Below are 27294 nucleotides of genomic sequence, written 5' to 3' on the forward strand. Positions count from 1 at the left end.
AAGAATAGTTTTTACATTTTTAAATAGTCTTAACTCAAAAGAAAAGTGATATTTCATGAAATACCAAAAAATTATATGAAAATCAAATTTTATGGTTTATAAATACAATTTTATTGGAACACAGCCACACTCATTTGTTTATATATTATTGCACGCTGGGGAAGGTATGATAGGTACAAAGAGAAAATACCATCCCATGTCCCCACAGACTTCAGTATCCACAATACCTTCCCCAGTGTATGGCACAAAGAAAATACTACTTATTTATGACATGAATAATGTGTAAATAAGTGCAACTATTTTGCCCAAAAATCAGTTATAATTAAGCATAGAAGCCAGCCAGATTTTCTGTTCCTAGCCAAGTACTCTTTGCTACTAGATTAGGCCTCCTTCCCTATGATTTTAGAGCACATTATTCTTAGAGGAATCATGGAATTAAAATTCCTTTCAGTTTCTACATAGGAAGAAATGTCCCTGACATGGTCCCTACATTGCAAGCTCTAATATGCTGAAGTGTTCATAAGAAACCTCCCCTGTTATGCCCACAAAGAGTAAATAATGATAGACAAGCACTTCTGCTCAAACCTCTGCTTTAAAATAACATTTTGATAAGTTCAGGCACACCTCAAAAGCACAGCTTATGAAAAAAGTATATCAAAGCAAGCACTGTGATTAACCATATCCAGATGGGAGAAAAATGTGTTGACATTTCAGCAAGAATGGTTTCAATTCAAGCCCCCCTCCCAAAATCCCCATTTATACTTTCTAGTCAGCCAAAATTTCCAGCTGCATGGATTCTCTAGTGAACAGACAGGCCAGCACATAGAATAAGGTCACTAAAGAATGTGCCAGTAATCACAAACTGTAATTAAGTGGTAATGGCCTCAACCTGAAGCTTTCTTCAGGATTAATGAGTACCTGAGAAGCTAGTAGCCTGAGGCAACACTCATTCTGTCCAGGATGCCCTGGGATAATGTGAGTGCTATAAACAAATGTGTTTCCAACTTAAATCATCCCCTAAAATTACCTTTTCCAGCTCTATATCAGAGTTAGATTTTTTTATGGTATTCATTGTGGGGGAAAAAAGTTTAAATAAGAAAAGAGAATAGAAGGATTGAAATTGAAAAATGGTAAGGTATTTCTTTCTGGTGGGACAGTGGGGGTAAATGTGAATTATATTTAGAATCCAAATCTTAATTTTTGGATTTGCTATGAAAATAAGGATAAGAAACTGTTAGAGTCCTTATTACTATGACTTTTAATGCCTTGGCTTTAGTAATGAGAAGAGAGGGAGCAAACAGAACATCAGTTTAGGAAGTAAGGCAACCATCAAAATATTCGCCATCATTTATTTGCTGCCTACTCTAAAGCAGGCAATTAATGTCTCATCCCTTGTAGGCTGAGCATCACTATCTCCTTTTTATAGGTAAAGAATCTGGGAATCAGGGAGGTTAAGTAACTTGTCCTAGGTTGTCTTAATCAGTGTAGGGGTTAGGATTCAAGCCTAGGTTTCTCTGACTTTAAGACCTAAACCCCAGATCACTATTTACTCTGACCTCACTGATCTGAAAGGCCTCTGTCAATCATTTGGAAGTAATGAGATAGATTTGTCAGGGTGAGATTTCCAATAGAGAAATGGAGCTAGTGGTAGATGATCAAATGGTAGATGTGGTAGCAGATCCCTACATGCTTTTAAGGGACTGTTACATGTATCAGGAAATGTAAATGGAAAAAGATCAGGAGTGATAGAGATTTTTTTTTAAAGATTTTATTTATTTATTTGACACACAGAGATCACAAGTAGGCAGAGATGCAGGCAGAGAGAGAGGAGGAAGCAGGCTCCCCGCAGAGCAGAGAGCCCCATGTGGGGCTCCATCCCAGGACCCTGGGATCATGACCTGAGCCGAAGGCAGAGGCTTTAACCCACTGAGCCACTCAGGCAACCCGGAGTCGTAGGGATTTTTAAGGTAGGAGTCTGCTGGGTGCCATCCTTAAGGCTTGGTATTGCTTCTGTCTCTTGATATGAATGTAGAAGCCTTAGACAACCATAGTTTCCATAATATACCCCATGCTCCCACTAGCCCCATCTGAGTCCACCATGCCTTCAATTTCTTTAATAAAAGTCTAAGTTTTATTTTTTTTTTAATGAGAGGTTTAATATGTAAACATGCCTGAGAGAAGTACCTGTTGTGTCTTAAATTCATCCTGAGATGGGAAAAACTGCTATTAGCACCTTTCTTAAAGGAAAGTGCAGGAGGCTAGTTTGCAGCTTGAGGAATTAAGTACTGGATTATATATATAAAAAAATATCCTTTGTACTCTAAAATAAAGAAGGGGAGTGGTGAGAAAGGACTATATCCCTCTTTGCTGCAGAAAAACAAGGAAAAGATAGAGTAGCCAGATATCTGCTTCCCTATTCTTATATCTCTGGTCCCAGAGTGGGTGGCCAGGCATTCCTTCTTCCTTAGGATGGTTGGTCTGATGACAGGAGGTACATGAAAGATTCTTTGGGCAACTAGTTGACTGCACTGAGCCTTTATTTTCATGTATGTCTTGTCCTTTTAGGGGAAGTGACAGGTTACAGTGGGGTCTCAAAGTCTCCTCCAAAGACACAAAATCTGAGGAGTCCATTCCACCTCCAAACTTCCTCTGACCCTGTTTCTCTCTGTGAGAAACAGACCAAATACAAGCAATCCATTTCTCCCAGGGTTTTTGCGTTACTATCTCAACTGATGTAGCTTACCTAAAAAGACAAACCTTGGCAGTATTCAAGCAAAGAAAACCTTTTCTAGACAGGTCTCAAATACTAGAGTATAATTATGTTTGGACTATGGTATGTTTTGTAAGCCAAACCATACTCATGTTCTAAATTAAACTTGATATGACCTCTGCCTTTCTTCTTCCAAGGGGAGAAGATCTGAGAGGAGATAATCAATACAGCTGAGCCTGCTTTACCTATCTTCTTTTTCAAAGTCAGATAACCACAAACAAAACTAGAAAAATCTTCTAGTTAGGCATGAATTACCAAATTAGCAGAGTAAAGCATAGTGATCAGAGAGAAGAGTAAAGAAGTTATGGACATGGGTGACTAACTCTACCTACCTAAAAAGGAAGTCTTGCAGAGTTTTTCAAAGCAGATTTTTATCTTACTTTTCAAGCACAATGACCAAGATGGCAGGACAAAAGAGTGGCAACTCTTTTGGAATGATTAAAGCCTATTTGGAAAACTGATATTGAGGCAATAATGAGAAAAGAGGTGGGAGGTGGGAGGAGGGAGAAAGAGAGAAAAAGAGAGTTATTAAAGACTTTAATTAAAGAGTCACTGAATTTAATATCTTTGCTGAATTATGAACCAGTATAATCTAAAGTCAGACCCCACTTCTAGTCCAGAAGTCATCTCACCCTTCAAGGCTGGGGTTCCAATGGTATAAGATGAGTGTTGAAGGAGGAAGAGAAAGGAGATAAGAAAATCCATTCTCAGAAGATGATTGTAGAATATAAGGGAAAAGCAGCACAGTGATTCTGTGTCAGCAATATCCATTTTAGGCAGCCACTCCACTGACAGAGTTACCTAAAGAGAACTCTCCTCGACCACAACTGCTGAGTTGTCAGTTCTGGATATAATAAAAGACCCCAGGTGGAAATTCATCATCTGGTTTCCCAGGGGATTCAGGAAATAAAACTGCCATCTTTGCAATTGTAGACAATCATATCCCACTTAACTTTCTTCTCCAAACTATTTCTAATTTGATGATTCTCAACAAGAGATAAGCTTTGAACCTCCTGTGAAACTTCAAAAAAAAAAAAATGTGTATCATCTTCTTATTCCAGATCTAAGGAATAGGAATCCTTAGGAGTTGGGTGCCTCGGTGGCTCAGTGGGTTAAAGCCTCTGCCTTTGGCTTAGGTCATGATCCCAGGACCCTGGGATCGAGCCCTGCATTGGGCTCTCTGCTCAGCAGGGAGCCTGCTTCCCCTTCTCTCTCTGTCTGCTTCTCTGCCTACTTGTGATCTCTGTCTGTTAAATAAATAAATATAATCATAAAAAAAAAAAAAGAATCCTTAGGAGTAGGGATATCTGTATACATACTAAAAAACTCAAAGACTGAAGTACATGTCAATTTAAGAACCATTATTCTAATTTCCTTAGTACTTCTTTGACTGATAAAATCCAAAATATCCTCTCCATCTCAGCTATTCTTTGGGATATATTGTTTTTCAATCTTGCTTTTAAAATAATGGCATCTGGTATGGAACATAAAACTCCAAACAATAGAAAACTGAACTACCGCCTCCCTATTCTATTAATGCAGCCTAACATAGCATTTCTTCTCCTTTCAGCATTAGCAAAACCTTTGTAGGCTTTTATATATCTTTTTCAGTTGTTTGATCCTGTGCTGCTTTATGGAATGAGATTCTCCCAGAGAGGTCCTTCAATACCTTCTGCAGTAGCTCCCAGAGCTTACTGCTGAAGACCAAGCTGCCTAATGCAGTGACCGATCTGCTCCCCTTCTTTTCCTTGCCTCATGACTTCTGGTCTGCTACAAACTCTTATTTCCAAGTCTGACTGTCATTTATGGCTTATTCTTATATCTTTTCTGTGCCTTTGGTGAAAAATAAGGATGCTGCGTCACAATTTCAATCTGCTAAGATCGATTTGAATTGAGATTCCAGAGTGTTCATAGTATTCTCCAAATCCATTCTATTTGCATATTAATCAGGCTGTCATAAATCTCTTGATCCATAATCTTGATTAAAATGTTGAAGGCATGTTATTATCAAGCTTATTTCAGATCAATAATTGCCTAACACCTCACCACTTTCCAAAATGTGATCTTAATAAAAGAATTCACAAGAAAAAAATAGACATCATTAACTTGGATACTCCACAGGTCGAAATCACAGAATCACCTTATCCTCTATGATATGTCCTCTTGATGTATAATGTTTCTCCTTTGTAAAAAGTCATGCTAGAAAGATTTGATAGGTCTTGAAGGAAATAGTTATGAGATACTATCATAAACCAGTTTGTATCAGAGCCCTGCTGAAACTATAGGTAAATAATTTATTATTGAATTAAAATAAAAATGATGCCACAGACCTTAACATGTGTCCATCCATCCATTCATTCAGTTAATGAATACTTACAGAACACTGCATCAGACAGGCACTATGCTAAGCATGGAAAATACAATGATGACCAAGACAGATCTATTCCCTTACCCCAAAGATCTAAGAGTCCAACAGGGAAGAGAGACATCAATGGAGAAATGATAAAAAATTATCCTATATACACTAATGAGGAGTCCTTTTACTACATTATACTGTATCAGTATGACACCATATGAGGAGAAGTATATACACTGTCGAATTTCAAAATGCTTGTGGATACACACATTTAAGAGAGATATAGAGAAACTAGAATTGTTATAAGAGAGCACATCCTGGATGCTAAGGTGACATGAAATAATGCTATATGAAGACTAATAAAAAGAATGGAGATAATTAGTTTAAAGAGGGATGAACATTTTGGCACCAGACCTCTGATGGTTGGAATGTGACAAAAGGAGATGATCTGGTTTGTAGGGTCTTACAGAATTGAACAGAGGACAATGAGTAGTAACCAGAAGAGAGCAGATTCCATCTCAAAAGAAGAAATGTTTTTATATCTGAATTGTATCGAGATTGAGCGGGTTTCTCATGAAACAATGAGATTTCCATTAGTGGACTGTTTCATCACACATTGTCTCATCTCTTACAATGATATTTCAAATGATTTTCGACTAAAAAATTTCACAGTAGGATTAAAGGGTAAAAAGTCTCCCAGACCTGAGATCTTACAAATCATACCTTATATACTTTAAATTATTAGATATATAGAGACTAAAACCATGTATTCTGAAACATGTTTACTATCCCTTAATTATAATGCCAAATATCTGTTATTTCCTTTTAGTTGACTATTCAGTCTTATGTTGTTATTTTATACTGTAAGCGACACATTTTAAATTATAAATTAAGACCTAATAATTCATTTTTAACATGAAATTATGTGACTATTTTAAACATATTTTAAAAATAGGAAAAGTTGATGTTTAAGAGTCCCTTATGGCAGCTCAGAGGAAGCAAGATGGTGGAAGAGTAGGAGACTGAAATATCATCAGGTCCCAGGAGTTCAGCTACATAGTTATCAAACCATTCTGAACACCTACAAACTCAACAGGAGATAGAAAAGAAGAAGAGCAGCAGTTCTAGGAGGAAAAAAAAAAAAAATCAGCCACTTTCCAGAAGGTAGGACATGCAGAGAAGTGAATCTGAAGTGATGGGAAGGTAGCCTGTGAGGTGGAGGGGTGACTCCTGGCAAGTGAGAGAGCAGTGTAGCACAAAATCGGAACTTTTAGAAGTTTGTTCCACTGAGGGATGTCACTCGAGAGGCTAAGTGGGGAGAGGGTGCAGGGAGAGCCATTGCAGGGACAGTGTGATCTCAGGACCCATAGGGACACAGAAAGACCTAGGGTGCCTGACTGTGGCAGAGCTCCCAGGTATTGGAGCAGGGAAGCCAACTACAGAGAAGGAGCCAAGGAGTGGGATTAGTTGGGATTACCTTACCAATTTGGGATTACCTTAAACCATGATCCAAGTCACAGTTGGGCCACTGTTCTTCAAGCAGGGACCCTACAAGTGGCAGATACGGAGAAACCCCCCTCCTTCCTCATGTGGGAGGAACAGTGTGAGAGCACACTGCAGGAATCTGCTGGGTTTGAAGGTTCCATGTGGGGCCATGCACCAGAGATAGAAATGCTCAGTCAGAGGTTGCGTTAGTTCAGAGTGTAGCTGGAGACCAGGGAGATGGGAGGGATTGACTGCTTTTGTCTGAGGGCACATTGAGGAGTGTGGCCCTGAGTGTATGGCTCCTACAGGGCCGGATATTGGGAGGCCACCATTTTCATTCCCATCCTCCAAAGCTGTACAGAAATCATTCAGGGAATAAAAACTACCAAGAGTGAACCCAAGCCAATTTCTGGCCCCTGGCAGTGCAATTCTGCCTTGGGCAAAGACATCTGAGAATCACTGCAAGAGGACCTTCCCACAGAAGATCAGCAAGAACATCCACCCAAGACCAAGTTCACTAACCAATGAGAACTGTGGAACCCCAGAGCTAGGGGAAAGCAACACATAAAATTCATGGCTTTTTTCCCCATGATTGTTTAGTCTTTCAAAGTTAAATTTTTTAACTTTTTAAATTTTTCTTATTATATTTTTTTTATTTTCCTCTTTCCTATTTTAACATTTTTAAACTATTTTACCAATACTTTTTTTTAAAAAAATCTTTTAAAATTTTCATCATTATAGTCATATTTCATCCCCTCATTGTATTTGACCTTATTTTTTGTATACATATAGGTTTTTTTTTTTTTTCTTTAAAATTTTGGGGTACAGGGGCACCTGGGTGGCTCAGTGGGTTAAAGCCTCTGCCTTCGGCTCAGGTCATGATCCCAGGGTGGTGGGATCAAGCCCCCATCAGGCTCTCTGCTCAGCAGGGAGCCTCCTTCCATTACTCTCTCTCTGCCTGCCTCTCTGCCTACTCATGATCTCTGACTGTCAAATAAATAAATAAAAATCTTAAAAAAAAATTTGGGATACAGTTTCTTTTAATAGAGCAAAATATACCTTAAATCTAGTATGTGGCTTTGTTCTACTCTTCAGCCTGATCACATTCTTTCTTCTTTTTTTTTCTTTTTTTAGCCAACTTCTTATCTTATCAATTCCTTTTTTAGAATCTTTTTAGTTTTCATCTTTACAGTCATATTCCATCACTTCATTGTGTTTACCCTTATTTTTGTATCTGTATAAGTTTTTCTTTCTTTAAAATCTAGGGAGGTATTTTCTTCTAAGAGACCAGAATACACCCAAAATCAAGTGTATGGCTCTGTTCTATTCCCCAATCTATATGTGTGTGTTTATTTATATATATATATATATATATATATATATATATATATATATATATGGTTTTGGGTCTCTTCTGATTTGGTTAGCGTATTTTTTTCTGGGGTCTTTGCCACCCTTTTAGTATTTTGTTCTCTCATTCATCTATTCTTATCTGGATAAAATGACAAGGTGGAAAAACTCACCACAAAAAAAAAAAAAAAAAGAACAAGAGGCAGTACCAATGGCTAGGGACCTAATCAATATGGACATTAATAATATGTCAGAACGAGAGTTCAGAATGATGATTATCAAGTTGCTAGCTGGGTTCAAAAACAGCATGGAAGATATTAGAGAATCCCTTTTTGGAGAAACAAAATGCCTTTCTGGAGAAATAAAAGAACTAAAATCTAACTAAGTTGAAATTTTAAAAAGCTTTTAACAAGGTGCAATCAAAAATGGAGGCTCTCAGTGCTAGGATAAATGAGGCAGAAGAGATAATTAGTGATATAGAAGACCAAATAATGGAGAACAAAGAAGCTCAGATAAAGAGAGACAAACATGAGTTTGTCTATGTAACCGTGAGGGGAGAATTCAAGAGATAAGTGACACCTAAGATGTAACAATATTAGAATATTTGGGATCCCAGAAGAAGAAGAAAGAGAGAGGGGCAGAAGGTACATTGGAGCAAATCATAGTAGAATTTCCCTAATATGGCAAAGGGAACAAGCATAAAAATCCAGGAGGCACAGAGAACACCCCTCAAAATAAACAAAAATAGGTCCACACCCCACCATCTAATAGTAAAACTTATGAGTCTTTGTGACAAAGAGAAAATCCTAAAAGCAGCTCCGGACAAGGGGTCTGTAAAATACAATGGTACAAATATTAGATTGGCAGCAGACCTATCCACAGAGACCCAACAGGGCAGAAAAGACTGGCATGATGTATTCAGAGAACTAAATGAGAAAAATATAGAGTCAAGAATACTATTTCCAGCTAGGCTGTCATTGACAATAGAAGGAGAGATTTAAAAAAAACAAAAAACAAAAAACAAAACAAAACAAAACAAAAACCTTCCAGGACAAACAAAAATTAAAAGAATTTGCAAACACCAAACCAGCCCTACAGGAAATATTGAAAGGGGTCCTCTAAACAAAGAAATAGCCTAAAAGTAACAGACCAAAAAGGAACAGAGACAGTATACAGTAATAGTCACCTTACAGGCAATACATTGACACTAAGTTTATATCTTTCAATAGCTACCCTGAATGTAAATGGGCTAAATGCCCCAATCAAAAGACACAGGATATCAGAATGGAAAAAACAAAAACAAAAACACAAGAACCATCAATATGCTGTCTACAAGAAACTCATCTTAGACCCAAAGACACCTCCAGATTTAGAGAGAGATGGTGGAAAACAATTTACCACGCTAATAGACATCAAAAGAAAGCTGGGGTGGCAATCCTTATATCAGATAAATTAGATTTTAAGCCAAAAACTATAATAAGAGATGAGGAAGGACCCTATATCATACTTAAAGGTTCTATCCAACAAGAAGATCTAACAATTTTAGATATCTATGTCCCTAACATGGGAGCAGCCAATTATATAAACCAATTAATAACAAAATCAAAGAAATGCATTGAAAATAATACAATAATAGTAGGGGACTTTAACAGCCTTTCACTGAAATAAAGCAAAAGATCAACAAGGAAATAAAGGCTTTAAACGATACACTAGACCAGATGGACATCAGAGATATATTTAGAATATTCTATCCCAAAGCAACAGAATACACATTCTTCTCTAGTGCACATGGAATATTCTCCAGAATAGATCACATCCTGGATCACAAATCAGGTCTCAACTGGTACCAAAAGATTGGGATCATTCCCTGCATATTTTCAGACCATAATTCTCTGAAGCTAGAACTCAGTCACAAGAGGGATGTTGGAAAGAACTCAAATACATGGAGGCTAAAGAGCATCCTACTAAAGAATAAATGGGTCAACCAGGGAATTAAAGAAGAATTTTAAAAATTCATGGAAACAAATGAAAATGAAAACACAAGTATTCAAAATATTTGGGACACAGCAAAGGCAGTACTGAGAGGAGAGTATATAGCAATACAGCCTTTCTCAAGAAACAAGAAAGGTCTCAAGTACACAACCTAACCCTACCCCTGAAAGAGCTAGAGAAAGAACAGCAAAGAAAGTCCAAACCCAGCAGGAGAAGAGAAATAATAAAGATCAGAGCAGAAATCAATAAAATAGAAACCCAAAGAACAGGTGAATAAATCAACAAGACTAGGAGCTTGTTCTTTGAAAAAATTAATAAGACTGATAAACCCCTGGCCAGATATATCAAAAAGAGAAGAGAAAAGACCCAAATTAATAAAATCATGAATGAAAGAGAAGAGATCCTAACCAACACCAAAAAAGTACAAACAACTATAAGAATACATTATGAACAACTACACACCAGCAAATTAGGCAATCTGGAAGAAATGGATGCATTTCTAGAGACATATAAACTACCAAAACTGAACCATAAAGAAATAGAAAACATCACAGACCCATATCCAGTAAGGATATTGAAGCAGTCAACAAAAATCTCCCAATAAAGAGCCCAGGGCCAGATGGCTTCTCAAGGGAATTCTACCAAACATTTAAAGAAGAATTAATACCTATTCTCCTGAAACTGTTTAAAAAAAAAAGAAAGAAATAGAAAGAAAACTTCCCAACTCATTTTATGAGCCAGTATTACCTTGATCCCAAACCCAGACAAAGACTCCATCAAAAAGGAGAATTACAGACCAATATCCTTGATGAACACGGATGCAAAAATTCTCACCAAAATACTAGCCAATAGGATCCAATAGTGCATTAAAAGGATTATTCACCATGACCAAGTGGGATTTATTCCTGGGCTTCAAGTTTGGTTCAACATCTGCAAATCAATCAATGTGATACAATATAATAATAAAAGAAAGAACAAGAACCATATGATACTCTCAGTAGATGCTGAAAAAGCATTTGACAAAGTACAGTATCCTTTCTTGATCAAAACTCTTCACAGTGTAGGGATAGAGGGTACATACCCCAATATCATAAAAGCCATCTATGAAAAACTCACAGCAAATATCATTCTCAATGGGGAAAAACTGAAAGCTTTTCCCCTAAGGTCAGGAACACAGCAGGGATGTCCACCATCACCACTGCTATTCAACATAATACTAGAAGTTCTAGCCTCAGCAATCAGAAAACAATAAGAAATAAAAGGCATCCAAATTGTCAAAGAAGTCAAACTCTCACTCTTTACAGATGATATGACACTTTATGTGGAAAACCCAAAAGACTCCACTCCAAAACTGCTAGAGCTTGTACAGGAATTCAGTAAAGTGTCAGGATATAAAATCAAGGCACAGAAATTAGTTGCATTTTCTATACAACAACAGCAAGAAAGAAGAAAGAGAAATTAAGGAGTCGATCCCATTTACAATTGTACCCAAAACCATAAGATACCTAAGAATAAACCTAACCAAAGAGGCAAAGAATCCATACTCAGAAAACTATAAAGTACTCATAAAAAAAATGGAGGAAGACACAAAGAATTGGAAAAGCTCATGGATTGGAAGAACAAATATTGTGAAAATGTCTATGCTACCGAAAGCAATCTACACATTTAATGCAATCCCTATCAAAATGCCATCAACTTTTTTCAAAGAAATGGAACAAATAATCCTAAAATGTTTATGAAGCCAAAAAAAGACCATGAATAGCCAGAGGGATGTTGAAAAATAAAACCAAAGTAGGTGGCATCACAATTCCAGAGTTCAAGCTGTATTACAAAGCTGTAATCATCAAGACAGTATGGTACTGTCATAAAAACAGGCACATAGATCAATGGAACAGAATAGAGAGCCCAGAAATAGACCCTCAATTCTATGGTCAACTAATCTTCAACAAAGCAAGAAGGAATGTCTAATGGAAAAAAAAACAAAAACAAAAACAAAACAGTTTCAGGGCTCCTGGATGACTCAGTGGGTTAAAGCCTCTGCCTTCATCTCAGGTCATGATCTCGGGGTCCTGGGATCAAGCCCCGCATTGGGCTCTCTACTCAGCAGGGAGGGTGCCTCCCCCTTTCTCTCTGCCTGCCTCTCTGCCTACTTGTGATCTCTGTCTGGTCAAATAAATAAGTAAAATCTTTAAAAAGAAAAAAGACAGTCTCTTCAACAAACGGTGTTGGGAAAATTGGACAGCCACATGCAGAAGAATGAAACTGGATCATTTCTTTACACCACACACAAAAATAGACTTAAATTGGATGAAAGATCTCAATGTGAGACAGGAACCCATCAAAATCCTTGAGGATAATACAGACAGCAGCTTCTGTGACCTCAGCTGCAGCAACTTTTTCTTCCTAGGAACATTGCTAAAGGCAAGGGAAGCAAGGTCAAAAGTGAACTATTGGGACTTCATCGAGATAAAAAGCTTTTGCACAGCAAAGGTAAGTCAACAAAACCAAAAGATAATTGACAGAATAGGAGAAGATATTCACAAATGACATATCAAGTAAAGGGCTAGTATCAAAAATCTATAAAGAATTTCTCAGTATAACACCCAAAGAACAAATAATCCAATCAAGAAATGGGCAGAGGACATGAACAGACATTTCTGCAAAGAAGACATCCAGATGACCAACAGACACATGAAAAAGTGCTCCACATCACTCAGCATCAGGGAAATACAAATCAAAACCACAATGAGATACCACCTCACACCAGTCAGAATGGTTAAAATTAACAAGTCAGGAAATGACAGATGTTGGCAAGAATGCAGAGAAAGGGGAACCCTCCTACACTATTGGTGGGAATGCAGGCTGGTGCAGCCACTCTGGAAAACAGAGTGAAACAGAGTGGAGGTTCCTCAAAAAGTTGAAAATAGAGCTACCCTACGACCCAGCAATTGCACTAGTGGGTATTTACCCTAAAGATACAAATGTTGTAATGTGAAGGGGCACGTGCACCTGAATGTTTATAGCAGCAATGTCCATAATAGCCAAACTATAGAAAGAACCTAGATGTCCATCAAGAGATGAATGGATAAAGAAGATGTGGTATATATATACAATGGAATACTATGCAGCCATCAAAGGAAACAAAATCTTACCATTTGCAATGATGTGGATGGAACTAAGGGGTATTATTCTGAGAGAAGTAAGTCAATCAGAGAAAGACAATTATCATATGATCTCTCTGATATGAGGAATTTGAGAGGCAGGGTCGGGGTCATGGGGGTAGGGAAGGAAAAAATGAAACAAGATGGGATTGGGAGGGAGACAAACATAAGAGACCCTTAATCTCATGAAACAGGATTTCTGGGTAGTGGGGAGGGAGGGGTAGGTTGATTGGGTTATGGACATTGGGGAGGGTATGTGCTATGGTGAGTGCTGTGAAATGTGTAAGCCTAATGATTCACAGACCGGCACCCCTAGGGCAAATAATACATTATACACTAATAAAAAAAAATAGGAAAAGCTTAGTGACAACATTTCTAATGAGAAGAAGGTAAAAGCTGAATTTCTTAGATCATTGTTGGGATTTAAAGCAACTGGTTTACCTTGAAAAAAAAATTATGTAGTTTAAAAAAAGGTCCTGTGACTTGGCAGAAGAAAATTTGAAGAAAGACATATCTGTGTAAAGCTGTTAGAGTCTTTAACACCACCCTGTGATGATGACAGCCAGACTTAGGAGAAAATTAAGAAGCTGGAGAAGAATATAACGTTCTTTAGCCACTGTATGTCAAGAATAGCCAGGAGGGCTTAGATATTGGGAGCTATTAATCAGGAAAGCTAGATTAGTAAAGCAGTTGAAATGACTCAGCAGGTAGAAAATCTGAAGAGAGTGCATGCCAAAAAGCACACTGAACTAGAAGAGCCAAAACAGGTTCTTTTGCAAAACGAAGTCATTAACTTTCTTATAAATAAGATGACTGCCAAGTTTTTTAAAAAAGTTTTCCAAATACCATGCATTTTCTCTTCAAAGAGTGACCACTGCCTCTCTACCCAGAAATATCAGAAATGTAGGAATGGTGGCTGGGATGGTCATGCAGTTGGCATATTTTGGGGTCATCGCAAAGTAAACACCATCCCTCATATATGGATTTATGAGTACCTATTTCTAGGCAGATGCTGAAGAAGAAAAATGTGAACTAAAGACTAAAGGAGAGTTGGAACCATCTGGAAAATAAATAGTATAAAAGACAAAAATGTCAAACCAAATTTTTCTGAAGATAAATTATCAAAATGTGATGTCTCTTTGATTTAGGCATGGTAGTTTCCTGGACAAGACTTCCGCCAGAAAGTCTACTAAGGCACTCTGGCTTTCTCTTGTATCCACTGTACTATATGTAGCTTTGATGAGCTTCCTCATAGGCCAATTTCCCCAGATGTCTCTGGGTGCCACTCCCACACAGGACAGGTTCCCCTGGATGTCTCTAGAATGTATTTTGTAGACAGTTCTCAGACTTCAACCCAATGAGCCACCATCCATGTTACTATAGGACATTCTAATATGCATAACTTGATTTTTAAAGTTTCAGTATATGAACTCTGTAAGTAAGTAACTTTTATCTGAGAAGTTATAAGATGGAACTGGAGGTTCTCAGAATTGCTGCAAGATATTTTATATTTCCCTTTTTTTTTTTTTTTTGAGATTATTTTCCCAGTTAAAATACAGTAGGGGGAAAAAGCCTGCCTATGATTGTTTTCTGCCTCTGATCTTTTTTTTTTTTTTTTAAGATTTTATTTATTTATTTGACAGACAGAGATCACAAGTAAGCAGAGAGGCAGGCAGAGAAAGAGGGGGAAGCAGACTCCCTGCCAAGCAGAGAGCCCGATGTGGGGCTCAATCCCAGGGTCCTGAGATCCTTACCTGAGCTGAAGGCAGAGGCTTTAACCCACTGAGCCACCCAGGTACCCTGCCTCTGATCTTTTAATAAGCTTTCTGAGGAAGAGATATATAAGATGTATATTGTTTATTAAAACCTACTGAAATAAAGAACTAATGACATCTTTTTAAAAAGGAAAGGTCTTTTGAAACATGTGTCAGCAGGAATCCATCAGAATCCTAGAGGAGAATATAGGCAGTAACCTCTTCGATATCAGCCACAGCAACTTCTTTCAAGATATGTCTCCAAAGACAAAGGAAACAAAAGCAAAAATGAACTTTTGGGACTTCATCAAGATCAAAAGCTTCTGCACAGCAAAGGAAACAGTCAACAAAACAAAGAGGCAACCCACAGAATGGGAGAAGATATTTGCAAATAACAGTATAGACAAAAGGTTGATATCCAGGATCTATAAAGAACTTCTCAAACTCAACACACACAAAACAGATAATCATGTCAAAAAATGGGTAGAAGACATGAACAGACACTTCTCCAATGAAGACATACAAATGGCTATCAGACACATGAAAAAATGTTCATCATCACTAGCCATCAGGGAGATTCAAATTAAAACCACATTGAGATGCCACCTTACACCAGTTAGAATGGCCAAAATTAGCAAGACAGGAAACAACGTGTGTTGGAGAGGATGTGGAGAAAGGGGAACCCTCTTACACTGTTGGTGGGAATGCAAGTTGGTGCAGCCACTTTGGAGAACAGTGTGGAGATTCCTCAAGAAATTAAAAATAGAGCTTCCCTATGACCCTGCAATTGCATTACTGGGTATTTACCCCAAAGATACAGATGTAGTGAAAAGAAGGGCCATCTGTACCCCAATGTTCATAGCAGCAATGGCCACGGTCGCCAAACTGTGGAAAGATCCAAGATGCCCTTCAACGGACGAATGGATAAGGAAGATGTGGTCCATATATCCTATGGAGTATTATGCCTCCATCAGAAAGGATGAATACCCAACTTTTGTGTCAACATGGACGGGACTGGAAGAGATTATGCTGAGTGAAGTAAGTCAAGCAGAGAGAGTCAATTATCATACGGTTCCACTTATTTGTGGAGCATAAGAAATAACACAGAGGACATGGGGAGATGGAGAGGAAAAGGGAGTTGAGGGAAACTGGAAGGGGAGGTGAACCATGAGAGAATATGGACTCTGAAAAACAACCTGAGGGTTTTGAAGGGGGTGGGGGTGGGGGGGAGGTTAGGGGAGCCAGGTGGTGGGTATTAAGGAGGGCACGTATTGCATGGAGCACTAGGTGAGGTACAAAAACAATGAATACTGTTACGCTGAAAAGAAATTAAAAAAAAAAAACTATAAAAAAAAGAAACATGTGTCCAATCTATACAAGTTAACTCTACCTCTTCCTTTGAGAAAATACACAAAGTTACCATACTGAATTTCTGAAACTTCTATTTAGAAATTACCTCCAATAGCCTGTAGCACATTCTGTTGAATACCTTCAGCTGTAGTAAATTATAATCATCTGAGGTGCATGTTTTGAAATAGCCAAAAGTCATTCAAAGTAACTTCTGAGAAATAAGATTAATAAATCATAATCATCAGATTAATAAATATTATGATTATAAAAATATAATCAGCAGATTAATAAATCATAACCTATTTTCCCAGCCTTAAATTTCATTTATTCTTTCTATAGAATTCCCATGTAATTCTCCTCCTATGGCTATATTTTTGCCCTCTCCAAGGACAAGAATCCTTGTCTTTCTATACAATATAATCCAAATGTTTTGTTAATACTTCATTTCAGGAATTGTTTAATGCCTTACAGCATTCAAATACATAGAAAGGATGTATCTAAATCACCCTAGAGCCTTAAAATATAATTGGGGATCTCAGTAGATCCTGGGAAATCTACTTCTAATCATTATGATAGTTGACTGAGGGACTCTGCTCTATCATTTTATTCCAACCACACTTTTGTCCTTACCTCATTACTTTTATGACAACAGATTTCTGTAAGGAAGAAGCACAGAATTTCAAATACTGAATATATGGATTTAAATCCAAGATCCATATTTAACTAGCCAACAATAGGCAAGTGACAATATCTCTGAGGCTCTTCTCCACAGGAATATATTAATAGTTAATCTGAAGGACTATTGTAAGAATCAAAGTAGATTATGTATGTAAAGCACCTAGCATAGTCATTGGCACATAGAAGTTTTAATAAAAAGCAGAAATTATTGTCAATTTCTCATTGCTATTCAACTCTACACATGTTAAACATCATTTCTCTAATAATTTATTAAATTATAATTGCACTTGAGGGCACCACAGTTATCCATAGAGACTTAAAGTTCTTGTCATCATTTTTAACAAACATGGGCTCCCATCTAAGTGAACTTGAAAGTCCCTTGAAAATAATTGGGCAATTGCTAGGAAGTATGAGAATATCATGCTCACACAGGACAAAAAGAGAAACTTTAGCAGATAAATAGCTTATTTTAACTTACAAAAAGCATGAGAAAAATATTGAGGATTGAATTAATAGAAAACAATTTCACAACCTAACTTTCATCTTATTCCTTCTGAATATGATCTTTGAGTTCCAAAATTACCTTTCTTTAAAGGAAAGGGTGCAATTAATGCTATGAAACCTAAATTCGGAACTTCCATTCCTTTAATCCTATGAGGATAAATTTTTCAAAAGAAAACTTAATGCTTGTGTTTCTGACTCTCCTCAAATAAATATCAAGAATGAGTACCAGAGTTCAGAAACTTCTAATATGGGTTTTCTTTTAAAAACTTCAACTTAATCAAAACAAGTTGTTTTTTGTGTGGTTGGTTTTGGTTTTGGTTGTTTGTTTTTGTTTTGTTTTATTTTTTGGTCTAACTCTGCCAGAAATCTGGCTGTAGAACCAACAAGAATGTAAATGATTGGCCATAATTTTAGCCATAGCTTTCTTGCTGGATACTTGCAAGCCTTTTTCTTATAAGTTGCTCCTATCAGGGCTTCTAGTGATTAATGGAACTTTGTTGGGGAAATGTGGGATGTTGTAGAGAAATAGCCAGGCAGAGAGAACCATAAAAATTAAATGAAGAGAAGAAAGAACATCTTTAATATAAGAACCTGCAAGCAATTTTTCAAAGCATTAGTTGGAGATAAACCTGAAGAACTAGGCAGGATCCAAGTTATAAATGATGTCACATTAAGAGGTTTAAACTTGGCCCTATAATAGATGGATAGTCACTTAATATGGTAGGAAGATTTTAAGGAATGGAGTAATTTGATCAAATAAATCAAATATATACTTAGTTTTTAATGGATCACTCTGTTAGGTATGTGTAGGGTAGCTTCAAGAATAGGGAATGAGACAAATATAGGAAAATATTCAATACATAATTGTTGAAATAATTATGGTGAAATGAAGACAATAGTAATATTAATAGTTACCAGCATAATATAAAGAACTGATACAACTTAACATCAAAACAACAACAACAACAACAACAACAACAACAACAAACAATCCAACTTAAAAATGGGTGGATCCTGTGAACAGACATTTCTCCAAAGAAGACATACAGATAGCCAACAGACACATGAAAAGATATTCAACCTCATTCATCATCAAGTAAATTCAAATCAAAACTGAGATGAGATATCACCTCATACCTGTCAGAATGGCTAAAATAAACAACACAAGAAACAAGTTGGTGAGGATATGGAGAAAAAGGAAATCTCATGCACTGTTGGTGGAAAGGCAAACTGCTACAACCACTGTGGAAAACAGTATGAAGAGTCTTCAAAAAATTAAATATAGAATTACCATATGATTCAGTAATTCCACTACTGGGCATTTACCCAAAGAATAAAAAACACTAATTCAAAAAAGGGTATGCATCTCTATGTTTATTATAGCATTATTTACAATAGCCAAAGTATGGAAAGAAACCAAGTAGCCATTGACAGATGAATGGATAAAGAAAAGGTGGTATATGTATACCATGGACTATTACTCAGCCATAAAAAGATGAAATCTTGCCGTTTGCAACAACATGGATGGATCTAGAGGGTATAATGCTAAGTGAAATAAGTCAGTCAGAAAGACAAATACTATTGATTTCACTCATATGTAGAATTTAAGGAACAAAACAAAGGAACAGAAAAACAGACAAAACAACGGACTCTTAAATATAGAGAACAAACTGATGGTTAACAGAGGGGAGGTGGGAGAAGGGGTAGGTGAAATAGTTGAAGGGGATTGAGAGTACACATATCATGATGAGCATTCTATAATGTACAGAATTGTCGAATCACTATATTGTATACATGAAACTAATATAATGCTGATGTTAACTACACTGAAATTTTTTTAAAGGTTCATCAAATTTTTTTTAATTTAAAAATGAAATCCCTAAATAAATTATGATATTAGACAATATTAAAATTACAATTTAGTGAAAGTATATTAGAAGGTATCAAGTTTAAAACACAAATTATGCAGAATTAAAAGATACAAAAGCTATGAGGAATGGTTTCATATCTCTCACCTGCATGAAAAGATTGATTTTTCTTCTTTTTTGAAGAATTTGTTTATTAATTTGAGAGACAGAGAGAGAGAATGAGCAGAAAGAGGGGCAGAAGGAGAGGGAGAAGCAGACTTCCCATTGAGCAGGGAGAAGCAGACTTCCCATTGATGCTGGGCTCGATCCCAGGACCCTGAGATCATGACCTGAGCCAAAGGCGGACACTAAACCAACTGAGGTATCCAGGCACTACAAAGACTGATTTTTCTAACAACAAACTTAATAAACTGAATATATTTTCATTCTAAAATGTGATAATTATTGGGATATTAAAAAAAACTTTTTCTAAAGTATATGTATTTCAGGTTATGGATTCTCATTTGCTCTTTCAGAAGCTAAAAAAGTAGTTGAAGAAAAATTTTTGATTAAAAAAATACCAGAAAAATTATGATAATGATGATTATATACCTAATATCAATAGAAACCTTTATATTCATCAAGTCTTATGCTGAACACATTATTTTATTGCCCCTTTAATTATCACATCAGACCTAGGTATTATTTCATTTTACAGACAAGGAAACTGGGGCTCAAAGAAGTTTTTTAAAAATGTACCTTGTCACCCCTGTGGTATTTTTTTCCCAAAATACATAACCTCAGTCTAAACAGAGTGTATCAGATAAACCCAGATTGAGGCTAATTCTACAAAATACCTGACTGGTACTTTTCAAAAGTGTCATGTTCATGAAAGATAAGGAAAGATGGAAGAAATAGCTATTTTTGCTTAAATAATTGGTTATATAAGATGTTAACATCAGGAAAAGCTGGGTGCAGGCTGAAGAGGAATTCTCCATTATCTTTGTAATTCTTTTGTAAGCGTATAAAGAGTTCAAAATAAAAAAGCTTTTGAAACTTCTTTGTGTCTACAGAACATGGCAGGTAAAATATAAGATGAGCCTAAAGTATTTTGTAGTGCTAGAAAGTAAGGTAGTAAAACACATACACACACACACACACACACTTGCACAAGCATGCACATACACACATACAAAATACAGGAGACATTCTGAAAGAACTCTCAACAGCCTGAAACAATTTGAGCAACACAATAAATAACAATGATGATGGATTAAAAACCATCGATTAAAATAAATATCTATGAGTCCATACTAATGTAAAGAAATGATTGAATAAATTGCTAACTGGGGTTTAAGAGACAAAATTTCTTCATAGAAGAATTTCAAATAATGAATGTAAATTAAATAGGGAAAATAGAAAATCAGCATTGGAATACCATGTGGTAAATGCTACAGAAAAATATTAAAAAATCACTGGGTAAAGCTATAAGGAGAAACAGGATATTTTCATATCTGCGAAGTATCTCTATAAAAACCCTTTTCAATTACTGTGGTGGTTTTAACATATATCCACTAACTCTTTTATACTTTCCCTCCAACAGGTGAAATGTCATTCTCCTTCCCTTGGGTGTGAGCTGAACTCTGTGACTCACTTTTAACATATGGCAGAGGAGGGGAGTAATTTTATAGCAGACGGACCTGGAAGAAACTGCCTTAGCCAAGTGATTAAGGTTAACATCACCAGTTATAAGTCATGTTGATATGATGCAATGAGAAGGCATTTCAGCTCTGAAGTATTTTTCCAAAAATTTATAGCCCAGTCTAATCATGAGAAAGTATCAGAAAAACTCAGATCAAGAGGCATCTTACAAAGCAAAGCACCTAAGCAGTATACTTCAAAAGTGTCAAGGTCATGAAAAAGAAAGACAAATTCAGAAACAATTAAAGTTTGGAACAGATTAAGAAGACATGACAATTAAATGTAATGCGGCATTCTGGATTATCTTTTGAAATGGAAAATAATAATATTAGGAAGAAAACTGGCAAAATCTGAAAAAAGTCTATATTCAATGAACAGTATTGTAACGAGGTTAAATTCTTAGTTTCAGTAAACGTACCATGGTAATGTGAAATGCTATCTTGTAGGAAGCTAAGCATAAGGTAGATGGAAACACTCTGCACTACCTTCACAACTCTTTTGTAGGTCTATAGCTTTTTTTTTTTTTAAGACTTTATTTATTTATTTGACAGAGCGAGAGAGATCTCAAGTAGGCAGAGAGGCAGGCAGAAAGAGAGGGAGAAGGAGACTCCCTGCTGAGCAGAGAGGCCGATTTGGGGCTTGATCCCAGAACCCTGAGATCATGACCTGAGCCTAAGGCAGAGGCTTAACTGACTGAGCCACCCAGGTGCCCGTGTATGTCTATAGTTTTAAAAAAGAGAAAATAATTTTAAGTATCTAAAGTTGAAAGACATTAATAAACTGTTCACAGAAAATAAAAGAAAAAGGCCAATGGTCCTTAAAGGGTTAACATCACTCAAAATAACAGAAACTCAGAATTACACAGAGATATCATTAGTTAATTATTCAGACTGGCAGAAATCCAAGAGTTTGAAAACACCCCCTTTGTTAGTGAATTTATAGAGAAACAGGACTTCTTATACATCAATGGTAAATATAAGGGACTAGCAACATGCGCATAAGGTCCCATTTATGATAAGGAAAATTTTATTTAATTCTAATTAATAAGGGATATTAACAAGGGATATATTGAATAAACAGTGGTGCAACAGTAGTTCTATGCTATAGAATCATGAAAAGGAGCAAGGAAAATTTGTATGCACTAAGATGGACGCACAGGAAATATTGAGTGAATAAAAAGAAAGACACATCAGTTTATTATTACACAAAAGTTAGTATACTCTGAGTTTTATTTGTTTGTTTGTTTATGTTTTGTGGGGGGACAGAGAAAGAAGGAGAGAGAATCTTAAGCAGGCTCCATGGGAGCTCGAGACACGTGAGCTCAATCTCACAACCCTGAAATCATGACCTGAGCTAAAATCAAGAGTCAGATGTTTAACTGAGTCACCCAGGTCCCCCTAGTATACTCTGAGTTTTATATAGACACTAAATTTTGTGTAAGAATAAAACTGAAATAAGAATTAATCTACCTATCTATTTGCATATTTGGCTAATTTTTCTAAAAAACGCAGAAAAGATAAACCAGAAAGTAATGAAATTTGCTACTGAGTATGGAAATGGGATAGAGCAAATAGGGATGGAATCAATATTTCTTTAAGTATACCTTAACTTAGTTTTACTTTAAAACCAAGAAATATATTATTATATATATTATGAAAATATAAAAAGCAAAAAAGGATAACAAGCCATAAGATTAATAATAAAGAGAAACAAATCTATGAATCAAATTGATAACATAATGACACAGAAAAAAAGTATGACATCAGATGACTTTCAAATGACTTTCAGGTACAGTGCTCTACATATCCATCCTTAACAGGATATTATCTCCAGACCAAAAAAGAAATTGCAGAGAAATTTTAAACATTCATAGTTATATTTTTTCAATGATAATATACTGATATTATAATTTGCAACTATTTATGGATGTGGAGGAATAAAACATTTAAATGAGTATATTGTTACTAGGAAACAAGATTTTCCGTGTAAAAGGAAAAACATAAAAAGATAAAAAGAAGTTATAAAAATAACTCTGGATATTAAATTTGCGTTAGAAATATCAACATGAATTCATGGTTTTTAACTGTGTTTCCTATCTCTGTCTACTGAAGTGTCCTAGAAGCAGTGGCACCCTAGTAGGAACAAACACACATGCACTCAGATCTTGATTTCAAGATGCTAATCTTCTCTAAAAGGAACTACGTCTTTGAAAAAAATGGCTGAATCCATGTCTAGAGTTCACAAAAATATAAGGTGAACCTGGGATATTTTGTTGAGAAAAAAAGGGGCGTGCTCAAAAGATGCTCTGCTTGCAGTGGGAGCGATTAGGTTGTTTCAGTCAAACCACATGGCAAGTGTAACTTGAAAAATGGGACAAAATACAATAATCAATTTGAAAACATTGGAGAATTATTAATACAGTAAGAAATTGCAGAGTTGAGGTAAGATGAAATAAGCAAAACCGGTGAGCCTGCGATGTGGCAATGCTTTCCTCTTCAGTGTGTCTGCTGACTCCTAAAGCCAAGGCTAAAAGTCTGAGAAGCTGAGAAGAACTTTCAGCAAAATCACTGAGCTAGCGAGAGGAAACAGGGTTCAGGTTTTACACTAAGAGAGGAGATCTAGTATACATTCCAGGATTTTCTAGAAACACCAAAGGAATGCATTCTAGAAATACATGCAAACTAAAAATAGTCCCTATGAGGACTAAAAGGCAGGTTCTAATTATCTCATTTCTTGAGTGGAATAAGGTAGCATGTTCCTGCCAAGCTGTCTACCATAGCAAAACAAATCCTCTCAGGAGAAAAAAACATCACATATAGCCTCAAGTAGTCTCTAAAATTTGTCTTGTAAAATGTCTGTTCCTCAATAAACATATAATCGGATATGTAAGAGTAAAATGTTTGGCAAAGACAGAAGGATGGAGGGTGGGGAACCAGCAAAATTGAAATGGATGCATAGGACAATGGAGGTATCAGACAAGGTGGGAAAAACTGATTAATATGTTCAGGAAATTAAATAGGAAATAAAAAAATAGTCATAAAAAATAATAGAGGACATCCATATGGAAATTCAAGACTAAAAAAATAATGGAAATTAAGTACTCAGTGTAGTGATTTAAAAATAGATTAGAAGCAGATGGAGAGAATTTGCAAACTGACAGATAAGTCAAATAAATTAGCCATACTGAAACAGGGAGAAAAAAAATGAAAATTAGAGAAAAGAGCTTAAGAATACGTATCACAACGAAAAATGTTTTACATAATTATAATGGGAATTCCAGAAAAAGAGATAAGAGAAAATGAGGCAGAAAGTATTGAAAGGAATACTGACCAAGAATTTCCCAAAATCAGTGAAAAATAAGAAATCTACTGAAAGATCTTATATACTCCAGGCAGGACTAAAAACAAAATACTGAACGAGAAACAAACCACAGATGAAAACCAAAGAGAAAAGACAAAGGTTGAAAAATACACAGAGGATTATAATACATGATCCTAGAGGAGCAACAGTAACATTGGCAGCTTGTTGGTCACCAAAAAACAATGGAATCTAGAACATAAAAGTACTGAAAGAAAAATAATTGTTAACCTAGAATTCTACTCCCATGAAAAAAGAATGAAGACAAAATAAAGACATTGTCAGAGAAACAAAATGGAGAGATTCTATTACCAGTGAAAGCACTCTAAAGAAAATCACATGGGCATTTTTCAGGCAGAAGGAAATGAATTCAGATACAAGTTCAAATATATAGATTGAATGAATGAAGCATGAAGATCAACAGAGACCATAAATATACTGGTAAATTAACATAATAATTTATTGAATTAAAATCACATAAACTGAATGACTGAATGAGAAGATCACCATTGACAACCCAACTGTAGTAAGTATTTCACTCAAGGGTCATTGATGGTGGCAAAATCATCAATAAAGGTTATTGAGGAATAAGAGAGTCACATGGTGCCAAAGTATTACCCCATAGATACTATTTTAAAAAGGAAAATAAGACTTTATCATGGAAAGTCACTCAAATGTTCAAATTTAGCATCCTTAATAATGCAGCTATCTCACATCATATACCTCTTTATGTTATATGAAATGAACAACATACCTATGAAATATTTTGCCAAAGTGTTTCATTTGAATCTAATCAAGAGCAAATTTAACTTCCAATTTATTGAGGATACAGAAGACAGAGGAGCTAATTAATTGGCACAATGATGAAATAATCAGACAATTTCAGAACTTGGGGCATTCTAAGAAACAACTGACTGGACTCAAAAACTCCATGTAATAGCGGATGAAGTGAGTTGACTGTTTTAGCTTAAAAGAATCTAAAGAACCAGATCCAAAAAAATGCAATGTGAGCTTTGTGACTCCTAGTTTGTTTGGTTTTTAATAGCTTAAGAGGATATTTTTAGTATAATTTGAGTAATGTGTATAAGGACTATACATTAAAATTATGAAATTAGTGTTATTTTTCTGAGGTTAGATAATTGCATTATAATTGAGGAGATTGTCATTATTTGGGGGAGTTTCCTGATGAACTATTTAGGGGTTAAGTCACTTGATGATTGCCTCTTAATATAAAATGGTTATGCAAAAGAAATAGAGAATGAAATTTGTAATCAAATTTGTAAAATGTTAACAATCATGAACCAAGATACTGGATTTTTGGAATTTTTTGTAGTATTTTTTTCAATTTCTCCATATATTTGAAATTTTTCAAAATAAAAAGTTGGGGGAAAATAGACTAAAATTGACTCTAATCTATACAAGGGTTTGGAAGAATAAAAATGAAGGTCCTAATCATGTTTAAAATGTGGTAATTACAAATCAAGCTAGCAAAATGTTAAATGAAATATTCCCTACCCTCCAACCTTAACAAATGGATCTTCATTTATTTCCAGGGCCAGGTTTGTATTTTTTAATTCTTTAGCTCTTTGGAGTTGTGCACCTAAAATCAAGTAGCCTCTGCCTCTGACCTCCAACTCCCTGGCTCACCCCTTTCTCTTTTCATTCCAGAATTCCACTGCAAGGGAAGGTGGTCAGGAGGCCTCCCACAAGGATAACATTCTAGCCCAGTCCAAGTAGCTACCATACCTCTCACAAACAGCCACTCCTGGCCACCACTTCAGGCCCACTCAGCGGTGCTGGGAAGAGACCCACATGAGTGCTGGAAGCAAGCTCAGAGATATTTAAAAAAAGAATTTCGTCATCCTAGGAAACTGGAACATGGTCTAAAAGTAGAGACAGAGGCCAGAGCACTTACCTTTGGCCTTGTGATATCATCATCCAGGAGCAAAATTCTTATTTTTATGCTGGGTCTATCCAATTTTCAACAGTTACCAGGCTACGAGTGAGATCCCCAACTTTGTAGGAGGCCAAGCAACCTCACACATTCACTGTGCTGCTTCCATGGAGTTCAAACACTCTCAGCACTGTCATGGGCCTCACCTAATTTTCAAGTGTTACCGCAAATTTTGTTTCCCTTTTTACTGAGATGTGTCAAAGCATCCCCACATGGAAATGACTGAGGGAGGTGGCTTTCCCCTTATGAACATAAACATACTTCTGCAATTCTTAAATCTTTTGTGGTGATGTACAGAGTCGCCCCCACTAACCCAGTCAACTGACCCACTTCTTCTTGTCCACTTCCCATGATCTTAAACCTTGGTCCACATTCACACCCAACCGTTTCTCTGTCTTCCACTAACAAGAAGGCTAAAAGCTCCCATGCATAATAAAGGAAGCAAATGGACCAGTTTCTTTACTGATAAATAAAATCCATCAATTGATTGGTCTTTGGGAGATGAAGGAGATAGATAATTTAGAATCTAAAAATAAAATAAATATAAAAATGTAATGACTACATCATTTCTATAATTGTTCATTTATTTTCAGTGTAACAAAACATTTTGACAGTCCTTCTGTTTAAAAATTACATGCACAGTGTTATTAAAAACAAAAACAAAAACAAAACAGACCCAAAAAGGGAGCACTTAGGCCAAATCACTGAATTAAGCCTTAACATCTAACCTAATCGCACTTTTAACCAACCTTGCCAGAAATGTGGTCTTAACTTGTGAGGAATTTTGCGAACAGCACCAGTGAAGTAATCTGTGACGTAGGCTCTCTAACTTCCAAAGGAAGATGAAGTATTCACCTAATAAGACCCTCTCCCCTTCCCCCTAAGAGAAGGTGATCTCACCTGAAATAATCCTTTCTTTTCCTTTGCTAATAACTTTTTGCCCCACTCTCCATCTCGTAAAACCTTTCCACTTTGTGAAACTCCTTGGAGCACCCCCTACTTGCTAAATGGAATGCTGCCCAATTAATGATTGCT

At 36.2% G+C, this 27294-nt stretch overlaps 1 pseudogene; it reads left to right on the forward strand.

Moving 5' to 3' along the window:
• LOC116878154 overlaps window positions 1-26042 on the forward strand; it is a 69814-nt pseudogene extending 43772 nt beyond the window's left edge.
• The last annotated feature ends 1252 nt before the right edge of the window (window positions 26043-27294 follow it).

This window comes from Lontra canadensis, unplaced genomic scaffold (genome assembly GCF_010015895.1).
Source record: "Lontra canadensis isolate GAN:19392208 unplaced genomic scaffold, GSC_riverotter_1.0 scaffold56, whole genome shotgun sequence".
Classification (NCBI taxonomy): Eukaryota; Metazoa; Chordata; class Mammalia; order Carnivora; family Mustelidae; genus Lontra; species Lontra canadensis.